Source organism: Zootoca vivipara, chromosome 3 (assembly GCF_965207765.1).
Source record: "Zootoca vivipara chromosome 3, rZooViv2.hap1.1, whole genome shotgun sequence".
Taxonomy (NCBI): Eukaryota; Metazoa; Chordata; class Lepidosauria; order Squamata; family Lacertidae; genus Zootoca; species Zootoca vivipara.
In genome coordinates this window covers 43,125,185-43,149,987 of record NC_142586.1, presented here as the reverse complement: position 1 = coordinate 43,149,987, position 24,803 = coordinate 43,125,185, and the positions used below count along the sequence as shown (strand labels likewise).

General features: G+C 42.0%; 1 protein-coding gene across 1 annotated transcript in view; it reads right to left on the bottom strand.

The window, feature by feature from the left end:
* FUT9 (fucosyltransferase 9) overlaps positions 1–24,803 on the bottom strand; it is a 56,895-nt gene that overhangs the window by 10,579 nt on the left and 21,513 nt on the right. The gene's annotated exons all lie outside the window — the stretch shown is intronic.

The window sequence follows — 24,803 nt, the reverse complement described above, 5'->3', positions numbered from 1 at the left end:
TATCTAAACCGCGTCCAAGACAGCGGATGGAGCTCCGTTCGTAAGTAGAAAAATTCGTAAGTAGAGTTATTTGTAAGTAGAGGTACCACTGTATAGCCTTATCAACTCCCAGAAAAGAAAAGATGTGCATTTTATATTGATATGACTGCAATTCTAAAAATATGCCAAGTGTATCGGAAGCCTAGGGCTATTTAAAGAAGCATTTGAAACACTGTCATACAAATAAATCACAGAAGCAACTACAATCCTAAGATCAATAGATATCTAGAAAAATGTTTTGCCTGCTCCAAACAGCTACCCTTCATTAAATGAGTTTGCAGTTTCCTTCAGGAAAACAGTACTGTTTTCACCTAGCTAGGTGTCTGATAAAAGCCAGTCCCAATAAATATGCCAAGTATCTGTTGCTCTCCTTTGGTTAGTTAATTTACGGAAAAACAGTTCATAATTCTACACTACATTCATTTCTGATTTTAAATCAACCCAAAACAATAAAAGCAATTTATATCCTCCTTTTCACTAAGTTTTGGTAGACCACCTCAAAAATTTTATGTAAAAGTGGTTGGTGTGTATTATCCTTCAGGGGGAAAAATACATCATGAAGTGCCTGGTTTTTTTAATTGCCTGGAAACTTTCAACTATAGAAATGGCAACTGGATCATAATTTGTAGTGCTTATAGTAATACATAGTGCTCTGTTAAATTCAGTAGAAATTACTCCTAACAAAGTGTTTAGGATTAGACTTGAGGCAGTTATGGCTGCTTTAGGATTAGATGTTCTCTTTCAAGCTGCCATTTTTGGGAGTCAGTGAAGCAGAAACAAATGGCTATTGCCGGGGAGATAAATGTTGAGGCTGCAGGCGTATTTCACATAACTCGATTAAAGAGTCTCAATCATTCTTAAAGCCAGCCAAGAACAGGTCCAACTTTCATGAAAATACCACTGTATTCTTGATATTAACTGGAACAATGCCTTGTTAAATAATCATAATAGCAAACTACAGGTAGGTTGCAATCTGCTCAACATACAGCAGATGCAATCAAGCCGTTGAAGCAATCAGAGCCAAAATGATCTGCAAAGAGGCTATCCTGACAGTGGTTCACCTGCTATTTTATTCATTTATTTAGAATATTTATAAACCACTTGATCAAAAAGCTTTCTATTTATGAGTGATCTGAGGAATGAGGTAATCTCAATCTGTGCGTTGGTAGGGTTGCATTATTTCACAGGCAGCTCTAGAAACAAACGACTGCTTGTGATAAAATCAATGTGAAATAACAGTGATTGCATAAAATGTACATGAATAATTTCCTCACAAATCTAATTTAGGAGTACAGGTCTCATTTTTGCCTTTGGTTGCTTGGAAGGGCCAGTGCAAAACTGTGGCATGACTGATTGGGGTTAGGCATGTGACACTTACAGAAACTATAAGCGTGGAAGTAAATTTTGGTAGAAATCAAATATTTAAGTAGATTTGGAGTTTATATGTGAACTCTATTTTGAAACATATGGACTATAAAATTTTTGACTTTGGATTCATTTATTTTAATGTTGTATTCAGGTTGCTGAAGTTTGGGCATTGTGCATCTTTGATATTCCTGTGTTTTATTTTTTTCTTATTGTGAGTTTTTTTAAGTTCTTTATTTTAATTTTTTTAATCCAATTTTTAGTCCAAATGCTGCCATTACAAGGTTTAGAAGACTCTAAAACACATGAAAGTAAAATTACAACACACACACACACACACACACACACACACACACACACAAAACGGCAGCTGCTAAATATTTTATTTCCAAGTAGGTCAAAATTCAGGAAAACACACTTGAAAAAAATGTACCTTCTAATAACTGACATATATTCAGAGGTTTAGAACTTTGTATACCAATCTCAGAAATAAAACTTATAAACCACAGTCTCGTGTTTTGAAAACTTGACTCAATTTGAATTCATGCAACATTCAAATTCTGTTCTGTTGTAGAATTACATGTGGTTTTTTAAAATGTAAACCATGGTGCTTAAAGGATTAGATTGTTAAAGGACAATGTCAACTTCACTGTAAATGGAAAGAAAATGTTGCAGATACTCTTGTGACATAATTTGAAATGTTGGTATACTTTGAATATCCAATTTGCTTATTTCTTCAGTATCATATTCATTCCACATTCATGGCTGAAGAGATCTCAATACCCTTTCTATGTAAAAGCCTGTATTCGATTAAAAAGTATTTCCTTCTACAACTTTCTATATTGGTTCTTAAAAGATCAAATGCTTTCCTTCATCTCTTGTGTATACACTTGAACCTGCACTCATTGTCCCATCAAGAGTTTCCTTTAATTTGATCTTGAGAAAGATTCTATCCCTCAAAGGATTTTATCAGTGCCAGTTCCTTTGTCTACAGGCAAGCCTTTATGAGAATGAGGGCTGGTTCTTTTCACTAATTTTAATAACTATCATAAAAAAACACAGGGACACATTTTTATGTTTGATGTCTACATTTTTTCTATTCCCATTTACACCTACATTTTTATTTCCATAACATTATGTTTTCTGGCAAAGGTCATTATAAAATGCAAAACATTTCGATAGTGTATTATGTTACAAACTTCCTTTTTCAAAGGAAGAGGAGAGGAGCTGCCGTTATTTCCCTTTTTGCTGCAGCCCCCTGAGCCTATTTGAATGCTGCTCCAGAGGCTTCTCAACATAAGGCTGTTGGGTTCTGCTGCTGAAGGTGGAGTCTGAAAATTCTCAGTGGAATCCTGGATGATGAGGTACAGCCTTTCAATCACAGCCATGCAGTATTAAGTTCCAAGGTCATGTTTCACATAGCACATGGCTAGACCACTAGTGCCGTATCATGTTCTGATTAAGCAATTCGCTGATATGATTAGCCCCACTTTTTAAATCTTGGAAATATTCTGTATTTCATTCACACAGAACCCACAGCACATAGCTGGTCACATAGTACTAAGCTATGTTCTTTTTTGTCATTATATTTGCTTATTTGTTTTAGAATATACTCTACATCTGAATAAAAAAAAAGTTTTAAATAATCTTCAATGCATGTACAACAATGAGACCCTTTTATCTTTCCATTGAAATAAGGGTGCACATTAGTTAACTTGTTCCATCCTCTGCAACTGAGTATGAATAGTTCTTAAGTGACGGGGTGAGCTCTCATTGCTCAAAGTGCAAGTAGATAAATAGGTACCACTCCGGCGGGAAGGTAAATGGCATTTCCGTGCGGTGTGCTGGTTGGCTGGTTTCGCCAGAAGCAGCTTACCCATGCTGGCCAGAAAAACTGTCTGTGGACAAACGTCGGCTCCCTCGGTCAGTAAAGCGAGATGAGCGCCACAACCACAGAGATCTAGGAGCATGCAAAGAGAATTCTTAAGAATATCTATATATTAAAAAATGTAAAAATCGTGAAAGTGCATGTTCCACTTTTCTCCGTAACTGCTTGACCGGTCGTCCTGAAATTTTGACACAACGATCCAGGCCACTCCCCGAGCGTTGTTGGGGACAAAAATCCCTCAAATCACACACCTGGGCAGGTATAGACCTGGTTTTCCACCAAGTCAAACAGCGCCCTCAAGTGCTGTTATACCCTCCTCCACCCCCTCCCTTCCTGTGAAATCTAAGCCACACCCATAAACCAAATGACATCATCAACCAAGCAACTGAAACCACTAAGTCAGCCATTATCAGACCCCTAGGCCCTGCCGGGCTGCTAGGCCCCCACTAGGCTCGGGGGGGGGGGAGAGGGTGAGCACCCGGATTGCAGGTCGCAGCACGGCCTTTGTTTTATGTAGGCTCCTGCCAGGCCCCCACTAGGCCCGGGGGGGGGGGGGAGAGGACAAGCACATGGATCACAGGCCGCAACATGGCCTCTGTTTTATGTAGCCCCCTGCCAGGCCCCCACTAGGCCCAGGGGGGAGGAATAACCCACAACAACACACTTGGGGGCACAGCAAGGGGTCTTTACTTTACAATTTAGCACCACTACCCCCCCAAATCCCCCACCAAATAACCACAAGACAACAATAAATACCATCCTTCAAAACGTCATGAGATACGCCGGTCACGGAGGGGGGGGGAGGGAAGAAACAGAATAGATCATGGATCGGGACACGTGGGGGGTAGTCACAGGGATTAGCCACAACATCTGACGTAGTCAAAGCAAAATAAAAAAATTCCTTCCAGCAGCACCTTAGTTGGTGCCGCTGGAAGGAATATTTTTATTTTGTTTCAACTGAAAACAGGCCTTTTCCAGCAACAAGGCCCAATGAATAGGGAGCAGGGATACGTAATGGGTCAGAACAGGGTGGGGGGAGACACAGGGATGAAACCTGCCCTCTCCAGAGTATCTCGCCTCGACTCAGGGGGATCTGAAGGGGGGCTATTACCCTCCATTTCACATATACTATGACGGGTTCTCCATTACAGAGAGCACGATTTGCGGTGGGGGCAGAAAACCACGCCTATGGCAAAGGTGGGGGCATGAGTGGCCACCGTTTGATTGGTTAAGGGCTGTTGTTGGGCATATTGGTATGTATCATTTTGTAAATCAAACCTTGGGGTGTATTTAAGCTTAACGTTGGTTTTTCTGGACCCTTCTCTTTGGCTGCGTTTCTGATCACGGCGTGACCACATCAGCACCAGAGATTTTCGGTTGTATTCGGCCTCATTCTACTTTGAATTTATTATGTCTCCTTTTAATTTAATTTGGTTTAATTTGCCTTGATTCATTGTCGTCCTGTGTCTCTTTCCCCCCTTCTTCCTACCCCCCCTCCACTCCCACCACAGGCTAGCTCTCGCTGGGTGGTTCTTATAATTTAATTTATTTCGATTTCTTTTAAAACATTTGGGTTCTCCTACCTGGGGTTGCTCGTGGGGTGCAGTGGTTGGGCGCCGCGCTTTGCGCGTGCCTTCCCGGTCCGGGTTGGGTGTCGGTTCTTTATTTTAATTTAGGCTTGTTGGGGGCTTCTTCCTCCGCTCGGCAATTGCTGGCATTCGCGGCCCCACCCCACCCCACCCTCGCGGCTTTCTGCTGCTCAGCAGCCCGGACGCCTTGAGCTTCGCGTGCTCTCCTAGCCTCCGCTTTCTGCGGAGTCTTTTTGATTCGGGGGCAATTTTGGCGGGCGCAGCCGCGGCGCCGAGGCCGTTGGCAGTTCTTTTGGCCATTTTTTCTGGCTCTCCCCCCTCCTTGTGGGCTGGGAGCACGTGTTTCGGGAGCGCCAGTATAGCTGGCTGCCCGCTCCCGGGCTCTGTTTGCTATAGAGCCTTTTCGGCCCGAGCGGCATTTTTGGCGGGCGCTGCTGCTGCGCCGCGTCCTTTGGCGGTTCCTTGGGCTTCCCATTCCTTGCCTCCGCTTTCTGCGGAGCCTTTTCTTTGATTCAGGGGCATTTTGGCGAGCGCTGCCGCTGCGCCGCGTCCTTTGCCGGCTCCTTTGTCCGTTTTTCTTTTGGTTCCCCCCCCTCCTTTGGGCTGGGAGCGCGTGTCCTGGGAGCGTCATTTTAGTTCCGCTCCCGGGCTCTGCCTGCTATTGAGCCTTTTCGGCCCGAGCGGCATTTTTGGCGGGCGCTGCTGCTGCGCCGCGGCCTTTGACGGCTCCCTGGGCAGTTTTTTCTTGTTCACCCCCTACTGTGGACTGGGGGCGTGCGTCCTGGGAGCGCCATTTTAACTTTTGCGCTTCCCGATCGCTTCTCTGAGGGACTGAGGCGATTTTTTGCAGCCGTCCTGGGCTTATCGAGGCTTGTTGTGTGGCTTCATAATACTGGGGCGTTACTGCCATCTAGTGCTGACTAGGGCTTACTGCAGTTTATTTTGGCATTCTTTTTCTGGCTGCTAACTTGGACCTTAGCTTTACTGCCATCGTGTGGTGGCTGGGGCTAATTGCAGACAGATTATTTAAATTTGTTTCCTGGGTTTGAATTTAATTTAGTTGTATCCTGTTATATTTGATTTTGTTCCTTGTTGAGGATTATTACTTTTGGCTACTTGGGGGAAATTTATTTATACAAAATAATTTGATTGGTCAAGTATTGATTAGTTGTTTGACTAAGTTAATTAATTGAGTATTATATATATATATATATATATATATATATATATATATATATATATATATGAAAGGAAAAGGAATACACTAATTTCACTTTTCATTAAAATTGCATTTACTTGATTTGGGGTTTTTTTTGCTGCTTTGGTTTCCCCTGTTTTTCCTTAAGATTCCAGATGGCGCCAAAGCGCGTTACGACTCAAGTTGAGGTTCACCTGCCACCTAAAAGGGTTATACGTGGGCCTTCTCAGGCTTTACGTTCACCCCGGCCCTCGGGCACGATGGACCGTGTCTAATCTTATGTAACTAGTTTGGCAAATGATCCACGGGCCTTGGCTTCTTTTGAATCTCGCTTGGATGGCCTGATGCGTCAGGCCACCTCAAGGCGTGGCCCGCGTCCTTTAGCTCCCCCTGCTGAGTCAGTCTCCACCCAGTTGTCTATTGGTTCCAACCCGGAGGATGATATAGTTCAACCTTCGGGTGTGTTGTTCCCGGTTTCACAGCTTTCTCGTATTCCGGTGCCATCCACTTCGTTGGCCAACCCGCGGGCGGAAAGGGTTCTCATGCAGCCAAGGGTTAGGGGTTCCACCATTCCAGTTCCTTCACATGTTTCTTCTCTTCCTGCTGTCCCAGGTACTTCCAATCGGGATCAGGGGTCCGATTTGTCTGCTGAAGATGGTCGCCCTGAGCCGGTGAGAGTGGCGTCAAGGAGGAAGGGTCGCGGTAGGTCACGCAAGTCCCGGGTGGAGCATCAAGCCGGAGATCGTCGCACACCAACTTCCGCATCGGCTGTGAGTCCAGGTATGTGGCCTCAGGTTCTGGATTTGGAATCTTCTGAAGAAGACAATCTTCCTGTACCTGCGAGAGTGTCTTCTGGGGGGAAACGTCGTCACAGGGGATGTTGTGGGCACCGTTCAAAGCGTAGCAGGAGAGATACTTCTTCCTCCTGCTCGGACTCGTCTTCGTCCGTTTCGGACGATGACTCTGATGATGCACCAGGCTTGTATTGGGGATTTGGTGAAGGGGCTGGGGGTCTCCCTCGGTGGGCGTGGCGCAGGCATGCCAACGCTCACCATGCCAAATATGGGGCCCCCCTTGAGTATTTGGATGGTGCCCCCGTCCCTGAGATTATGGTATCCACCAATAAGGCCAAAGATATTATCCCGGGTTCGCACTTGTCTTCTAAAATACGGAAAAGGATTTTGGAGGGTCGTTATGTTGATATTTTTAAGCTTGCCCCCCTGGAAGAGGATAGGGATGATCAGGACAAAGCAGCTTCTTCCAAGGGGAAGCGGTCCGGTTTGCCGAAAGTTGAAAGGACTTTCGAACGGTGGCTTGACTGCTTCCAGGTATTTGCTGCTGTTGTTGCTGCAGCTTATCCTAAGCGAGCACTTCATTTGATTGTGTATCAATCCATCGTTCGTCTGGCTTTTACTATGGCCGGGGAAACTGCGGCGATTTCATATGACAAGAAATTCAGGATCCGGGCTAACCGGATCCCGTCGGCAAGGTGGGACCGCAGGGATTTGGATGTTTGGTCCACTTGTGTGGCTCCTCACATTAGGAAAAGACCTTCTGACATCCAGAAGTCGAAATTGCCAGTTTTTAGGAGTGATCGCAGACTCTGCTGCTGGGCCTTTAATAAAGGGGTTTGCCGGCGCCCTTCTTGTAAGTTTCCTCATGTCTGCGAGAAATGCGGTGGAATGCACCCCATTTCTTCTTGCTTTCGGGTCGATCGGCCCTTTCGTGGGGGAAAGGGGGGTGCTCAGCAGGTCGCTCGGGCGTCCCCCTCTCAACCCGCAGTCGCTTCCTCTTCTAAGTGAGGATCCGTTTTCACTGGCTGTTACCCCTGTCCGTCTTGTACCCCTTCTTTGTTGGCTTCAGCGTTACCCTAATAGAGAGGCAGCTTCCTATTTGCGGGAAGGATTTTCCCAGGGCTTCCGGATTCCAGTAGCCTCGTCTCCCGTTGCGCGGAATCCTGACAATCAGAAGTCTGTGCGGGAGTTGCCGGAGGTGGCTCGGAAGAAGATTGAGAAGGAAATCGCTTTAGGGCGTATTGCTGGCCCTTTTGCGACTCCTCCGCTTTCTGGGCTACACCTTTCGCCCCTTGGGATTATTCCTAAGAAGGCCCCTGGTGAATTTCGTTTAATCCACAACTTGTCCCACCCCAGGGGTACTTCGGTGAATGACATGATTCCAGAGGACCTTTGTTCGGTGAACTATGCTTCCCTGGATCATGCCATAAAATTGATACGGTCTTTTGGTAAGGGTGCGCTCTTGGCGAAATGCGATATTGAATCTGCCTTTCGCCTGTTGCCTATCCACCTTCGGGATTTTTGGTTATTGGGTTTTAAGTTTGAGGGCGCTTATTATTTTGATAAGGCTATGCCCATGGGCTGCTCCGTAGCCTGTGCGGCTTTTGAAACATTCAGTACCTTCCTGGACTGGGCGCTACGGGTTAAGTCGGGACTAAGGGGTGTTACCCATTATCTCGATGACTTCCTGCTGGTTTCGGGGCCGGAGTCAGGGGGCTGCTTGGCCCTCTTACAAGCTTTTTCGGCTCTCACGGAAGAGCTTGGGGTCCCGCTAGCGGCTAACAAGACCGAGGGCCCGACTACTCAGTTGGTCTATTTGGGCATCCTTTTGGATACCGTTGCTCAGACGTCGAGTTTGCCAGGTGATAAGATTGACAAGTTGCGTCAGGTCATTGAGGAAGTTCTTCCCCTGCGCAAGTTGACTTCGCGCCAATTGCAATCCCTGCTAGGCCACTTGAATTTTGCATGCAGGGTGGTGTCCCCGGGCCGACCTTTTTGCTCGCGCCTGTCCAGGCTTACGGCCGGTCTTCGCGCTCCTTACCATCATGTTCGCCTTCCATCTGAGGTGAAGGAGGATCTCAGGAATTGGTTGATATTCCTGAGTGAATTCAACGGGGTATCGTTATGGCAGGACACTTTGAACCTGCAGAGCGATTTCCAGGTTCACTCAGATGCGGCGGGGTCCTTGGGTTTCGGCGTTTATTGGAAAGGAAGGTGGTGCGCGAAGCCTTGGCCGGCCGCTTGGCAAGGGGAAGCTATTACTCGGGACCTGACCTTTTTGGAATTTTTTCCCATCGCAGTGGCGGTTCATTTATGGGTTAATGAGTTCCGGGATTGTCGGGTCTGTTTTTGGACTGACAACCAAGCAGTAGTAAGTGTTTTGGCAAAGCAGTCGTCGCGTTCCCCCCGGGTATCGGCACTCCTAAGGGCATTTGTTCTTCACTGTTTACGTTTTAATATTATGTTTTCAGCACGTTTTGTTCCAGGGCTTTCGAACGACATTGCTGATGCTCTGTCCCGTTTGCAGATGGAACGGTTCAGATCCTTGGCTCCAGAGGCGCAGGAAATGTCGGAATATTTCCCGGACCATCTTTGGTCCCTTGGCAGCATTTAGTTCTCCAAGGCGTGGCCGCATCAGTGGCTCCATCCACCCTCAGGTCTTATGGGAAAGCGTGGGAGGATTTCCTGGCCTTTAGCAAGCGGGTTCGGGCAGGGGATATGGGGACGCCCCTGTCCACAGCGCAGGTTCTCCAGTACCTGGCACATCTTTTTGAACTAGGTAGGGCCCCTCGGACCCTTCAATTACACGCGGCTGCCATTTCCTTTTTTGCTAGGTTATTTTTCTCGAGGGATCCCTGCTCGGACTTTATCGTTCGTAAGGCACTGTTGGGTTGGGCTAGACTTTGTCCGGCTCGGTCGCCAGCTCGACGCCCAATTACTTTTGATCTTTTGTCCCGGATGCGAGCTCAATTGCGTCGCATTTGTTGGACTAAATCCGAAGCGAGGCTTTTTTCAGCGGCCTTTTCTGTAGCATTCTTCGGGGCCCTTAGGGTGGGTGAATTAGTAGTGGAGGCGCACGGGCATTCAGGATCCAGGGGGTTGTTGTTAGGGGACGTGACTTTGTCACCCTCAGAGGTGGTCCTCTCGATACGTAATTCAAAAACTGATCAGCAGGGTAGAGGTGCCATAGTGCGGCTCCCCGCAACGGGCGAATCTGGCCCTTGTCCGGTAAAGGATGTGGCGAAATATTTAGCGCTGCGACCGCCAGGAGCCGCCCCCTTTTTTGTTCATGCGGACGCCTCACCATTGGGTAGACATCAGTTTGCTAGGGTTATGCGTAAAGCACTAGCAGCTTGTGGTCAGGCGCCTCTTCTATACGCCCCTCATTCTTTTCGTATAGGGGCTGCAACAACAGCGGCTCATTGGGGTTTGTCGGCAGATCGGATCCAGAATTTGGGGCGCTGGAAATCAGCAGCATACAAGGGTTATGTGCGGAAATGATTCGGATTTGTGTTTAATTTCATGTTTGTTTCCTAGGTTTTTCGCCCGTTCGGATTTGGATAATCGGGCACAGCATTGTGCACTGGGCCTCCCGCAGAGCTTTGGAGTCGGGCCTTGGTTCCAGTTTCGGTTTCCCGGCTCGGGTGCAGGTGTTCTGGCTATCCAGGAGAGGGATGCGGTGGCGAGAATGTCTCCCGTTGATTTGCGAGCAGTTGCACGTTTATGGACTCCCCTCGGCAATTGTGCTGCAGCTGGGGGAAAACGATTTGCCCGCCATGGACTGTCGCACCTTGAGAACTGCTATATGTTGCGATGTTCGCACCCTGCGTGCAATGTTTCCACATACACAGTTGATTTGGTCTCGCTTGTTGCAGAGGCGGGCATGGCGGGGGAGCCGCTCTCCGGCAGCCACCGAACGGGCCAGGAGACGGGTGGATTGGGCGGTTGTTACACTGTTCAGGGAGATGGGAGGTTTGGTTATTGATCATCCGTGAATTTCGTATCATGCTGCCCAGGTTTTCTGTCCTGATGGGGTTCATCTTTCCGCACTGGGTTATGATTTGTGGTTGGCAGCTGTTAGAGGCTGTTTGCAGTTTTGGTTGGGTCTGTGAGTGGTTTTGGCGGTTGAGCCTTAGGCTCTGGTGGCGGTTAGGCATTGGTTATGTTGTTTGTATTAAGGGTCTTAAAGATTAGTTGGCCCCAAGTTTATGCCTGAGTGGTGGGGAAATCCTGGTCAGGTATACAGTGGCTCTATGCTGTGTCCGTAACCCCTAGGTAGGGGCCAGGACGGCATATTGAAGCCTCTGGGAGCCTGAAGGGAGAGGGGAGAGTTCTGTACACCCGGTCCCCATCTCTCCCTGTGGGGATTTCCCCGTGTTGACAAGGCAAGTTTATTTTATTATCAGATCTGTCCTTAGGTGACAGTTTGGAACCAATGCCTACGCAACCACTCACACATTGTTTTGGATTTTAATAAAGTTGTGGCCAAATTCATGCCAAAAACCATTAAACTTAATTCTGTGTACGCTGTGATTTATTTAAGGGTGGTTTGGGGATCTCCACACGCAAGACGGGTTCTCCATTACAGAGAGCACGATTTGCGGTGGGGGCAGAAAACCACGCCTATGGCAAAGGTGGGGGCATGAGTGGCCACCATTTGATTGGTTAAGGGCTGTTGTTGGGCATATTGGTATGTATCATTTTGTAAATCAAACCTTGGGGTGTATTTAAGCTTAACGTTGGTTTTTCTGGACCCTTCTCTTTGGCTGCGTTTCTGATCCCCAGCCTCCCTCCCTGTTTTTTTAGGCCTCTGTGTTGACATTGCTATGACTTTTCTTGGTCGCCTGTATTCAGGGGCCGGTAGGAATTTTTCCCATCTGGCTGATTGGCTGGTGCCATTTGGGTTTTCGCCTACTGCATAGCAAATAGTCACAACTTGTAAGGTTGGCGGTTAGGCATTGGTTATGTTGTTTGTATTAAGGGTCTTAAAGACTCGTTGGCCCCAAGTTTATGCCTGAGTGGTGGGGAAATCCTGGTCAGGTATACAGTGGCTCTATGCTGTGTCCGTAACCCCTAGGTAGGGGCCAGGACGGCATATTGAAGCCTCTGGGAGCCTGAAGGGAGAGGGGAGAGTTCTGTACACCCGGTCCCCGTCTCTCCCTGTGGGGATTTCCCCGTGTTGACAAGGCAAGTTTATTTTATTATCAGATCTGTCCTTAGGTGACAGTTTGGAACCAATGCCTACGCAACCACTCACACATTGTTTTGGATTTTAATAAAGTTGTGGCCAAATTCATGCCAAAAACCATTAAACTTAATTCTGTGTACGCTGTGATTTATTTAAGGGTGGTTTGGGGACCTCCACACGCAAGACTGAATGCAACCCTCTGCGTATTTTTTTTAAAAAAACAACAACCATGCACTTTCTCTCCCCAGTTTAAGTCCTCAGATATTTGCAGTGCCCAATTCCCCCCCCTCGATTTACAATCCCCTACCTTCCCCTTGTCACTTCCTGGGTTTTTTATGGAACTGAACAACTCAGGTGCTTCTGTTGCCAGGCCCTTGCAGGGCCAGACAGAGGCCCAGCCAGGTAGATAATTTGGCCCTGTTTTTAACCCTTTTATTACTTTTTCCATTTTACTGATTGTGAATATGCTGACGAAGGCCCCTTTGGATTCGGAGGCCCGCACCAAGTGGCCCATATGACCCCCCTCCTTCTGTCTGGGCCTGTCTGTTGCTACGGGGCTGTGGGGCTTCGCTATTTGACACCCCCCCCGGTCAGGATTTTTAAAGTAGTTCTCTGGGTCCCAGGGCGCATCATCACCCCCGATCCTTAATCTAAATATAATAATAAATATAAGACCCATCAGCTTTGATTTCATGTAGTACAGTGACTGTGCTATTGAGAGACTAAAATTACATGCGATGGTCATCTATCAAATTATTACTTATCATTAATCTGCATGTAGCTTTTACTTGAGCAATACATGCTGTTATCGTACTGAGTCATTTGAGAAAGCAAGTAAATTGCACTAAAGCAGCTGATAACAAAGGAATTGACAAACATCCTTTCCTCAGGCTTTATTGTATTTCTAATTCACTTACTTGAAAAGTGCCAGCATGGTGCTGCAGCATACAATGTGGGGTGTGTGTGTGTAAGAGTTTAAGTGTCCCACCAGTTAGCATATCTTCCTAGTTCAGCTTATGCCAAAGGTAGTGTAATAGTAACAATGACTGCTACTGCTTTTTATTCTTCGTATTTCACCCATCTGACTGGGTTGCCCCAGCCATACTGGGCAGCTTTAATCAGTATGCCTATACATACTGATTGTTTATGTTCTTTGTTTCTCTGGTGTTTCATAGTAAGTTATGGTTGCATATTCAGTATTGAATTATTGCAACAGCAAGCGTTAGCTTGTATGTGTGAATGAATTTACTAGGCCACTTACAGAACAAATAGCAGATTCTGAACTTTCAAAGTCTTTTCCTTTTAGATACAATGTCCATGGATTCAGCTAGTCAATGGATTCAGTTCATATACTCAACTGAGAATTATCAAGCACTGCATAATCAATAAAGGCGAAATTATGCTGCGTGCATGCATTTGTGAATCAGGCTGCCCCTTGCAACTCATTGTGTATTCTCTGTACATATTCTCAAACCTCCTTGGTTCATTGGATGAGCTTGCATTTGAAAATGGCAGAAATGCCTGCTGTGGTCTAAAAACAAGCAAATCACAAACAAAACATTGATGGAGGGAGAGAGGGAGGGAGGGAGGACAGAGACCTTTCTGGATTTATCAAGAGCCACGAACTGTGTACATATAGAGTGTACAAGAAAACAAAAAGGTGAGGGAAAGGGGACAATGGCTGAGTCAAAACTATTGCAAAAATCATTTGTCCAAATGACCACAAAGCATACTGGTAAGGTTAGTATCCTTTTCCCTGTGTCCCTCAGTCTGAAGCTCAGGGGGCAGCCATTTTAGAGTGGGCCTTGTCAGTGGTGACCCCCTGGCTATGGAATGCCTAAGGAAGCCTGCCTGGCTCCAGTTTAAGAATTATAAGAATTCTGGTTTTAAATCCCTGTGGTATGGTGGGTGGTTTTAATTTACATATTTAATGTTATGTGCTAAATATGGTACTTTATTATGCTCATTTTGTATTTGAGTTTTTATGCTGATTGTCTATTGAGCTTATTGTGGTTTTATTATAATATGGTTTTATTCTTATATTTTATTCTTTTATTCTGCATCACAATAAGAAAATGTATTTTATGAGGAATCTCACAAATCTGATTAATAAAAATGAAATGAAATGAAATCCAGTGGAAGGAGGCATCTAACTAAAAGGGATTTACATCGGTGAAAACCTATGTATGCTTTGAAAAATTAAATCCTTTGCATACTTACTTGGAGTTTAAGTCCCACTGTATATTCTGGGACTGACTTCTGGATAAAGTGAAGGTGAACAGGTCTGGTTTGCAAATCCAGTTCAAAATTAGCCAGAACATTTGCAGCAATACCAAGTTGCTTTTCATCTCTGACAATAACCACATATTGGCCACAGATATGACAGCTAAGTGGCTGTTCTTTTCTTCAGTTTGTGCTTTTCTGGTCCCTTCCCACTCCTTCTCCTCCTCTCCCAAATCTTATGCTGTTGTGTATGACCCATATCTCCTTTTAAAAGGGAAAAAAAATCTTTTCAGACCTCTGCAGTCTATTTTTACACACAATCTAAATTTAGATGGCTTTCCTCTCCCTCTGTTACTGTCACTGTTTTTCTCCCTCCTACTTCAAACCAGGGTTGATGCATCTTCCCTTTGCACCACTGTGTGTGGGAAGAAAATGTGTTAAAATTTGAAAAGTGCCTTGGAGATAAGAATTCAAGTAAGCACTGCACTGTCTGCCCCTGGCTAAGGATAAAATGGATCTGAAAGAGCACAAGAGATGGGCTGAGGGGTGATGCAGTGTCAAGGCCAAGTAAAGAAGCCTGTGTGTCTAGGGTATTAACTATGTGTGTTTAAAGAAAATAAGCTTGATGGGAAATATTGCGGCTTTCCCTACAAATCTTCATTAAGAAGAACCAAGGATGGGAGCTCACTAAAGACATGGCAAGAATATAAGTGAAAGAAAATAGGTCTATAATATAAAAATGATAGTCGCTTAAGGGATTGCTAATGGGATGTATTATTAAGACATAGAATTACATTCCATATGAGCCCTCATTATAGATGAGATCTTCCAGAGTAGCATTGCTCCATGTCACAGAACCAATTCATGGGCCACTGGGGCAATACAAGAACCAATTCTGCCGGGCTGAATCTTACATTGCTCTGTAAAGAAATACCAGATGGCTTGGATAAACAGTGTGACCTCTAGTGGGAATGGGAAAGAAATCTGATTCAATTCACTTTTAAAGGTGGATCAATTGAATTTGCACCTTGCAAAATAATTAATACTTTCTAAAACACAACCATCCTTCAAAATTTGCATTTATCCAAATTTTGAAATGCAGTTCCCCAACCAGTGTTTATAGAAGTGCATACATTAGGTAACACTGTGCATACAAATGAATACATTGCTGAAAGTAACATACAAAAATGCAGCCACTAAGAGAAATTGCTTGCATTCATTCATTCTATTAGATGTATTAGATGAAAGGATAAAGTCTCATGCCACCCCACCTCTCTCTCTCTGTATGCAGCATCTAGGGCCGATCATGTAATAACTGCTACTGGATTGGGTCCATGCAATGACAATAAGACGGAAATAATGCATGTTATGCATTCATGGAATGGTTGTTTCCAGCTGTGTGCTCATGTTAGCAGAAAACTCCTTTATTGCATTTGAATAAAATTCAGCAAACAGAACAAAACCCAATCCTGCAGGTATCAGCATACTACAGTTTTCACCGAAACATAATTCCTCTTTGCAACAGTCACTTCTGTTGCAAAAGGAACAAAATACTGAATTTATTAAAATTAATTGCATATTTTTAAGAGATGGAACTTAGTTTCTTATGACCAAGCTCTAAAGAGCTGTGTAGTTTTGTAATTGCTGCCATAACTTTGGCTGTTAAGAAATGGTCTGCCAAAGGAATTAATGATAACATGAGGAACTTTATTAAATTAGCTGTATTTCTAGATACTTATTATTAAATGAGTGTTCAGCACTTGAAATATCCCCACACATAATAAAGACAAAGGTAATAACTCTGGAATTCATAATATTTCACCAATTTATAATAGGGTACGGCGATGTCACTTATGAAGCTTCATAAAATTCAGGAAACATTTTTCTTTGAAGAAGATAACATTTTTCTGTATTGGTAAGCTTATAATTTTAAGTATCAGAGTAAGTTTTATTTCCAGCATTAAATCAGTAAACATGGTTGGAGTAGATGCCCACTCAGATCCTGATAAGTTTTGACACAGAATGGCTCTAGAACCATGCAACATCAAAAAGCAAATAATTTCTCAAATTACAAGCTACTTCATATGTCCATGTTACAGTAGACAGAGAGCTGGATTCTTCCCACATCCATTTCTGGGTCTCATGCAAGGGATGGGGAAGTGTGATTATTATCCCTGCTGCCTACAGCTAATCTCCTAAAGAAGACAGAATGTCCCAATTTGCATGGAAATCAGGAAGGATGTCATATAAGGAAACAACCTTTTCATTCTTCCTATTTGTGGAATGCTTGCAAAGTAGATACATATTTAATATATATATATATATATCTTGAAACCACACAGAAAAGTTCAAATGGTCAATTTAATTTTGGCTTCTACTGCAATATACATATTTCCAGCACCCCTGGAGGATGTCTTGCCTGAGGATGTCTTGCATAGGACTGCATTGTTTCAAAAGATTCAGAGAAGGACATTCAATTGAAAACATCCACCACACCATTCTCCCTACATGTGCAAAGCTATAGTGTCAATGAAAAGACTATTGCCCCTAATGTAGTAGCTGTACATAGGTGTAGAGCTTTCACATGGGGCAGACAAATTCTAGTACTGTATAGTTTCTAGAGAGTTTGACAGGGAAACAGTGTATATGAATTGTGAACAGGATAATACCACATGAAATTTTTGAACTTGTCTCTGGAAACACTCCTATTGATTTAAACAAAATTGTCCCAATTGAAGTGCCATTGTGCTTCTGTTTAAGTAGTTTGTGAACAGCTGTGAGATATATTTTTAGTAGTAATCATGTTTAACTGCTTGCATAACATAAAATTAATGTACAATTCAATTTATATTTAATTTCAGACTAATTTTTAGAGACCATGAATATCCAGGGTTTATGAATGGTAATGGACACGCCAGTATGCCATAATGAGACATCAAAAATTATTATACTCTGCAGTGCAAACTGGTGGTTTAAAAATAAAATAAAAATCTAACCAATTTGAATCCTTTTGAGATGTGGGTATTGGGATGTAAATAGGACACACAATGATCAGATTGCTTCTTCAGCAAGGTAAGTGATGAAGTCCATTTTCTTGTTTTATGGAATAAGAATAACTGAATAATAATTTTGAATTCTTTTGCTTGCATAAAGTGAAAATCAGAAAATAATAAAGGTTTTTTTGTGTTTAATAGCATATGGAACACTGAAAGGACATGTATCTGACTGTTAACGATTTATAGTCATTCTTTGTCTCACTAGAAGCAACTGCAAGTTGTCAGATTTCTATGTCTGATTACCAAACACACTTCTGAAGACTGAAAATGGAATTTGCTTTCTGGCATGGCACTGTAAGTGAAACATTTGCTAACTTCTCCAGACCACCTAGCAACAAAATTCACATTGGCAGAGAAAACAAGTAAATATTTGTATGGAATTATTAAACGTAAACTTTTGGTAATCTTTAAGGTGCTATTGAAAAATTGCTTTTCACTAAATCAGCCCTTCCAATCATCTTTCCATTCTGCCAGTACCATGCTGCTCAGGGTTTATTCTAACCTGCAGTTTCATTTTGTGCACTGTCAAAAAGAAAAAAGTGCAGTGTGAAATAAGTTTGGTTTTTTTTTTTGCAGTTGGGCATATGGATATTAAATAAGGATCTGGGTAGCTTCTAAAAAAAGAAATAGAAAAAGAAATAGAAAACGACACCAACTTTGTGCTTGTCCTAGATAGCAAGGAGCACTTTCCAAAAGCAAAGCAGTGTGGTTTAGTGTTCATATGCCTGTGTCCCAGAAGCTACTGTACAGTTCTATCCAAGCCTTGAAGCTATGCTTCTTGCTCAGCCCTCCAGTAGAACTTAGGTCTTGAACCACAGTTAGTTCTCTCTCTTTCAACAGGCATCTTGGCAAATACAGTAACAGGAAAGCCCCCCCCCCCAACTTCCTTTCAGCTCTTTGTGCAGGTTCTTTCACCTTCTTCCCCCAGCCTTTGGTCAATTGAAACAGCAACTGCAACGTAGGACAGGTCTGTGCTATGCAATGCTACAGTTGCCAGGATTCCTGGAGCTTTATTCCTGTTTGCAAGTATTGTTTTTGTCTTTCATCTAACCTGGAGAAGTAATAATTGAAGAAGACTAGGATCAAATAACTAGTCTCCTGGAAAGTTCAGAAGGCCACATCTCAGGGAGACTCTCAGAAAGAGACAAGGCCTCCCTACACTATACTCAACAGATTGCAAGGCTTTATAAGCCAAACAAGGTCCCCAGATAAACTGAAGGACTAGCATATATATACTGAGGTACCCTATGATACATAGCAATAGAACTAATAAGAAAAAAAGGTGTTGTTAAATGGAAATTTGTCCTCTCTACAGATTTGCTTCTGCATATATTTGTGTAAAGGACATTTGCAGCCTTTATTTGTTTTCACCTATGGATTATTTTAGGTGCTTTACTGGTGGGTCAAATTTTGTTTTATCACAGAAGAACACTGGCTGGACCTCTAAGAATTACATAAATAAGAGCTTCTTACAAGGGTGCTGGGTGAATGTAATGTCTCATCAGCAACCATCAATTGTAATATATATATATATATATATATATATATATATATATATATATATATATATATATATATATTCCAAGGAAGAACAATATAAAAAGGAAAATGAGTTTATTGGTGGCAGACCAAAAAGAAAGAGAAAGAGAGGTTTTAAAAGTTGCTATCAACTAGATTTTATCTATCCTCTGTTTTCTGCTTAAATTGTCTATAATCCAGGTAGCTTAACAATATTTAAAATATTGTAAATATTAAACACGCACACACACACGAAAAAAGAATAGAAAAATGAAAGGGATAAAATGAATGGAAAAATGCCTTATCTAACCCCCTTCTAGGGAAATTATTGAAAGCTCTTTTTTTAGCCTTCCATTCTACAGGCAAGAATCCTAAACTAAAGTAGTGTGTCTCTGTTCCAGCCCCTCTCACATCCACAAGCCTTTCTCAAGGGTCACCTGCAGTTCTGGAGTCCCAAATTCCACCATATGTTTGATTTTGCTGGCCCTGTGCTGTGATGTTTTCCCCCGTCTGAAGCAAGTTGTGTCCTAAGTTTACATCTTTAGATACACAATATTGTATCCAACTAAATTTTACTCAGACCTCAATGGACCTCAATTTCATGGGTTTACTCTGAATAGGACTAACAGTAGCTAAAACCCTTTTTTTTTGTATTTTTCCTAGGAATAACATTATACTGTACCAGAATTCAGCTAAGTCATGTAGAAGTATGTATTTTTTAAAAAAACCTCTGAGAGGTTAAATTCTTACACACATTCTATAAATAAAACATGGGTGGAATGTTATAATTGATCTAAATATCAGTCTAAAATGTGTTACACACTGTTCCTATGATAAAGTGACAGTTTGATTAGTTGATTTTGTCAGAAACCCACCTGAAATATTTTTTCTTTATCTAAAAATTCTTTAGTTGCTTTTCTACACACAAAACATGCAAAACAGCTTACAATTAAATTATGAACAACAATGTAAAATGTATTTTTCTCCATATTCATTATTGTAAGTTCAGTATTGTAATATCAGCAGAGATCTGCTGTATCAGACCAAAGGTAAGTATCTTGTTACTGCTCATGGAAGGTGTGGATGCCTGTTTTTTTCGGGGGGGGGGATCCTGTACCATGACTCCTTAATTCTAAAAGATTCCTCATTGTAACAGAGAGTTTTAAGGGGATCACAGTGAAATCACCTTCCACCAAGCCCCCTCCACCAGTTCCTATGGATCCACGCTACAGTTTTTGAACAAGGATATTGCATACAGCGACTTCTGTGTTGACTGCACACAGGCAGGGTGAGTTCCCAGCAGAATAATTATGTTACTGTGTGATAGCCTTCATATTTCAGTTCAGGGCCACATTTTAGCATGTCCCTTCAGATTAAGAGGCTTTTCATATTGGGTTCCACTGGGCAGAGGTGTGGATGGATAAGTCTATCTGTTGCCATTCACTAATCATGCATGTGAACTTTCGTCTTCTTTGTGCCTTCATTTACATGAGTCAGGCAGCTTCTCTTAAATTCTAGTTCCTTTTGCAAAGAGACAATTGATCTTATAACACAACAGAAACCAAATAATTAAAAAAATATTTGGAAATTTCTATTTTACTGTGTATGTATAAAAGTGTTAATTACCTTAGGAGTTACAATTTATTTCCCCTTGTTCTCTCTTTAAACTTTAAAAATATAATAATTATACATTGTCACAGCTGCACCTCTGAGCAGCCTGCTCTGAAAGCATTCATATGAATTCTTTGCTGGCAAAATCTATTAAGAGGTTCAGCATTCAGTGACATGTCATGAGAAATAAACTGTCTATTTTTATTTTGCTAGAAGGAGCTCAGTATTTTATTTACCAACATTAATATCAAAAACCCTCATGCTTACCTCCACAAAACAAGCTTTTGATCTTGTGCTATGTACCATATGCTCACATGCTCATGCTTTTTTGCAAATTTCCTGCTCAGAATGCTGCCATAAAATTAATATTATATAAGCAAATACCAAAGCAATCCTTTCATAATGTAGAAGTCAAATAGTGTGCCTAAGAAGTTAAATCAAGATCACTTGATTACTGCTGAACCCTTGATAGTGCACTGTTGAATGTGTAAAATGTCAACTCAAGACGTAATTATTTGAGGTGGGAACACTGGCTGATAATGGAAATCCTGTCCGTGGTGATTGATCTTTGATAGCTCATTCACCCATGCAAGTCATCACTTCATGTGATAGGCAGTGAATGATGAACATATACATCGTAACTATACTCTACAGCTCATTGAACTCCACACCATTTGGGAAGGGTAAATAAAAGTAGCAGTTTGTCACAAGGTTATCATTGCTGGACTGGATTTTATTTTATTTTCTTGTGCAAAACTTAGCTTCTTGAAAAATTTCATTTCAGCTCCAGATACAATTGCTACACCATCAGGAGAGAACAGCCCCCTTCAATAACCAGTTCTGCTGAAAAGTCATACTTCGTACTAGCCAAATAGGATTCTTGGAAGGCCAGTTGCCACAGCTGTCACTCCCTTCATATCCTCCCTCTTCTACTTTTGCGGAAGCAACTGGTGGACAAGCAGCACCTCACAGGGAAAACATAACCCAAGATCCACCCTAATCAGTAGATAAAGGATAAGGGAATATACCTGGGAAGCTCCACAGCCTGCAGAGGCGAACATCTGGAAGTTTCCCCACCCAGGAAAGCTAAAGAAAAGAAATAAGTATCCTGGACTCTGGGGAAAGAAGCTAGACAGAGACTGTGATTCACAGAACTCTAAAGCTTTATGAAGGGGTGGGAGAGAATAAGACAGAAACTAAACTCAGGGACTGTATAATAACTTATTAAATGAGATGGCCAAACAATATAACTTCAAACTTAAGATCTTGATAAGAAGAGCTTGGAACCTCCATTAAGGATAACAGCCTCACCAGGTCTTCTCTTTTTAATTTTTATACATTTTTCTGCTTGCAGAAAAACTCCTAGTAGCATAAAACAGGTTTTCCCTTTCTGTTTTATCTTCTTTTAAAACTTTTTGCCACTGATAACCACAGCAATGTTAGCAACAGAAACAGAGGTTTCATTCTGGTGGAGCAGGAAGTTAAGATTTCAAATTATTTCTATAGGTCACTTTTTTCACACATACTAAAGGGAAAATAAAAAAATTCCTTCAGTAGCACCTTAAAAACCAACTATGGTTTTGGTATGAGCTTTTATGTGCATGCACACTTCTTCAGATAAACTTGAAACAGAAGAGTCAGACCCTTATGTATATGCAGAGGGTGGTGGGGGTGGTGGGAATGGGTGATGGGCTGATGAGAGTGGTAAACCTGTAGATGGCTGTTAACGACTGCTGATGACTGCAATTGGTCCTGCGGGGGGAAAGCAAGGGCTGAGGCACTAAAGAAAGCTTGATCATGCATAATGAGATAAGAATCCTATGTCTTTGTTCATCCCAGGTGGCTCCATGGTTTTAAGCTTGGTAATGAGTTCCAATTCAGAAACTTCTCTTTCCAGTCTGTTCCTGAAATTTTTCTGTAATAAAACAGCCGCTTTGAGATCTTGTATAGAATGTCCTGGGAGATTGAAGTGTAGAGAACACTTCAATCTCCCCGGACATTCTATACAAGATCTCAAAGCATGTAATTTGAAGCATATGTTGTGTTTATTGTATTATGGTTTATGTATTATATTATTTTTTTGTAAGCTGCTTTGAATTTAATCTAAAAAGAAAAGCAAGGTATAAAATTTAAAATTATTAGCTGGTGGAAATGTTTTAAAATAAGGGTACACCACTGTGAACACAGGCAAACTATTATAGTGTCTATTTAAAAGATTTAGTTTTTTTACAATCACTGTAAAATATTATTTCCAATTATAAAGCCCAAACACTATTAGAGAAAAATGTAATTAAGGAATATCTCACTGTCTACATTACAGCCTCCTTAATCAAACTAAGGAACATGAAAGTTAAGTGTTATTCAGTAAATTAAATTTCACTGTTTTCTTTGGAACTTATCTCTTGTCTGTCCATTATAGTATTAGCTGCTGTTCAGTATATATGTAAAGTTTTGAGACATGTTGTATCTAAAGAAATGAAAGGCAGTTCAATCACATCATATTTGATCAAAGTGGAGCTGATAGATATCATGGCCCTCAGCCAAAAAATTGCTTACTACGTCTGCTGTTGCTTACTATTCTTACAGAGAGCAATCTACCAAGGATTCTTCAGAAGGCAGGGGATGCCAAGAAAAAAAAGCAACTGGAGGACTGAACACATTGTAAGCAGAACCGCAAAAGTGAACAGCGCTGAATTTTAAATGTCAATTGGGCTGCAATTTTGCCAAATGAATGCATAGTGTGATGATACTACATAATAGTGGCAGCCACAGCAAATGGCATTGATTACAATGCTCTAGAACTTTACAGTGGAATAGAATTGTGCATCATTTATCCTGGAATGAGATGAAAAGGTCCACTCTGAAGATAAGTACTGTGTAACTCACATCTATTTCAGATGAATTAACTTTCTCAGTTACTATATACAACCTACAACCTTTGATGTTGTTTGTGTGAGCAATTGTGGAATGTCAGTGTCTGCTTTAAAAGACCATTGGCTATAACATTATAAATTAGCATAATATTTCCACCTCTGACCTTTTAATATGATATTTAATTCCCAATTAAGAAAGGCAATAGGCAGGTAGGACATTCTTAAAACAGTTGTTGGCACACTTGGGTGTTAAATGCAGGCAATGACAACCACCAATGATAATGACTTGGCTGGCATTATAAGGCTCCAATCATGAACATTTACTTATTAAGTAAGGTTTATTTATTACATTCATCACTTCTGGACAAAGATGTGTAGAATTGGGTTCTAACCTGGACTAGAATTGGGTCCTAACCTGGGTTCTAAGAATGGACTATTATAGTTGTGTACACAATGGAAAATATCAGAGAAAGAACCAATTTTTATGAAAAACAACTGACTTGTTGCCTGAACTGCACCCAAAACATGTCTATAAGTTAGCAGGTTTGCTGGGATAGTAGTCATCAGGTTAAGATGCATGCTACCTTTACAAGAAAAACAATGTGCCAGATTGGCATAGGCAGAGGATAGTTTGAAAATATAGCACCCTACTTTAGGTTCTTCCAGAAATATTCGTTAAAAATATATTTTTAAAAGGAGAGATACAGATGACTCTATTAGTAAGTACAAGTTGCTACTTGTTTTTCCACATTTACTGCTGCAGTATTTTGTAAGCCAAACAAATGGCTATGGTCTTCCCAAATGAAATAAAACAACTCTCAGATGTCTGACTAACATCAATTCTTACTCTAATAGACGTCATATTTTCCTTTCAAGCCACTTCCCAAATATTGATGATTGGTTAATCAGGAGGGGTTAAATCAACAGCTCTGAATTGATGGATGTCTTCCTGGTGAGGTTTGAGTTGCTGGTGGCATTTTCCCTCCTTCACAATTGAGAAACTGATAAAGATGGTCTGTCCTTAGAGATTTGTGGAATCTCACTGATGATTTGTTAATTATTCTATATGTTTTATGTTGTATTTGTGATCCTCTATTACAATATATCATGTTATTGTTATTTATTGCTTGTAAGCTGCTTTGGGATTCATTTGAATGAAAAGTGGCATAGAAATATAATAAAACAAAATATGCCCATGCCCATGCCCCTGTGATCCATAAAATTGACTCTGGGTGGGGTGGGGTAGGGTGAAACCCTAGAACAGAATGTAGAAGGAGGGGGGTTGTTCTGCCTGACAAGCTGATATGCTGCAGAAGACAGAACTTTTGTAATAGCATGATGTTGAATGCCTTGGTTTTTGCTTCTTGAATTCTGTTTAATATCTCCTTTCTATCTTTTTTTAAAAAAATACATTTTATTCCATTTTCCAAATTCAACAAATTAACAAAACCAATCTTTTAT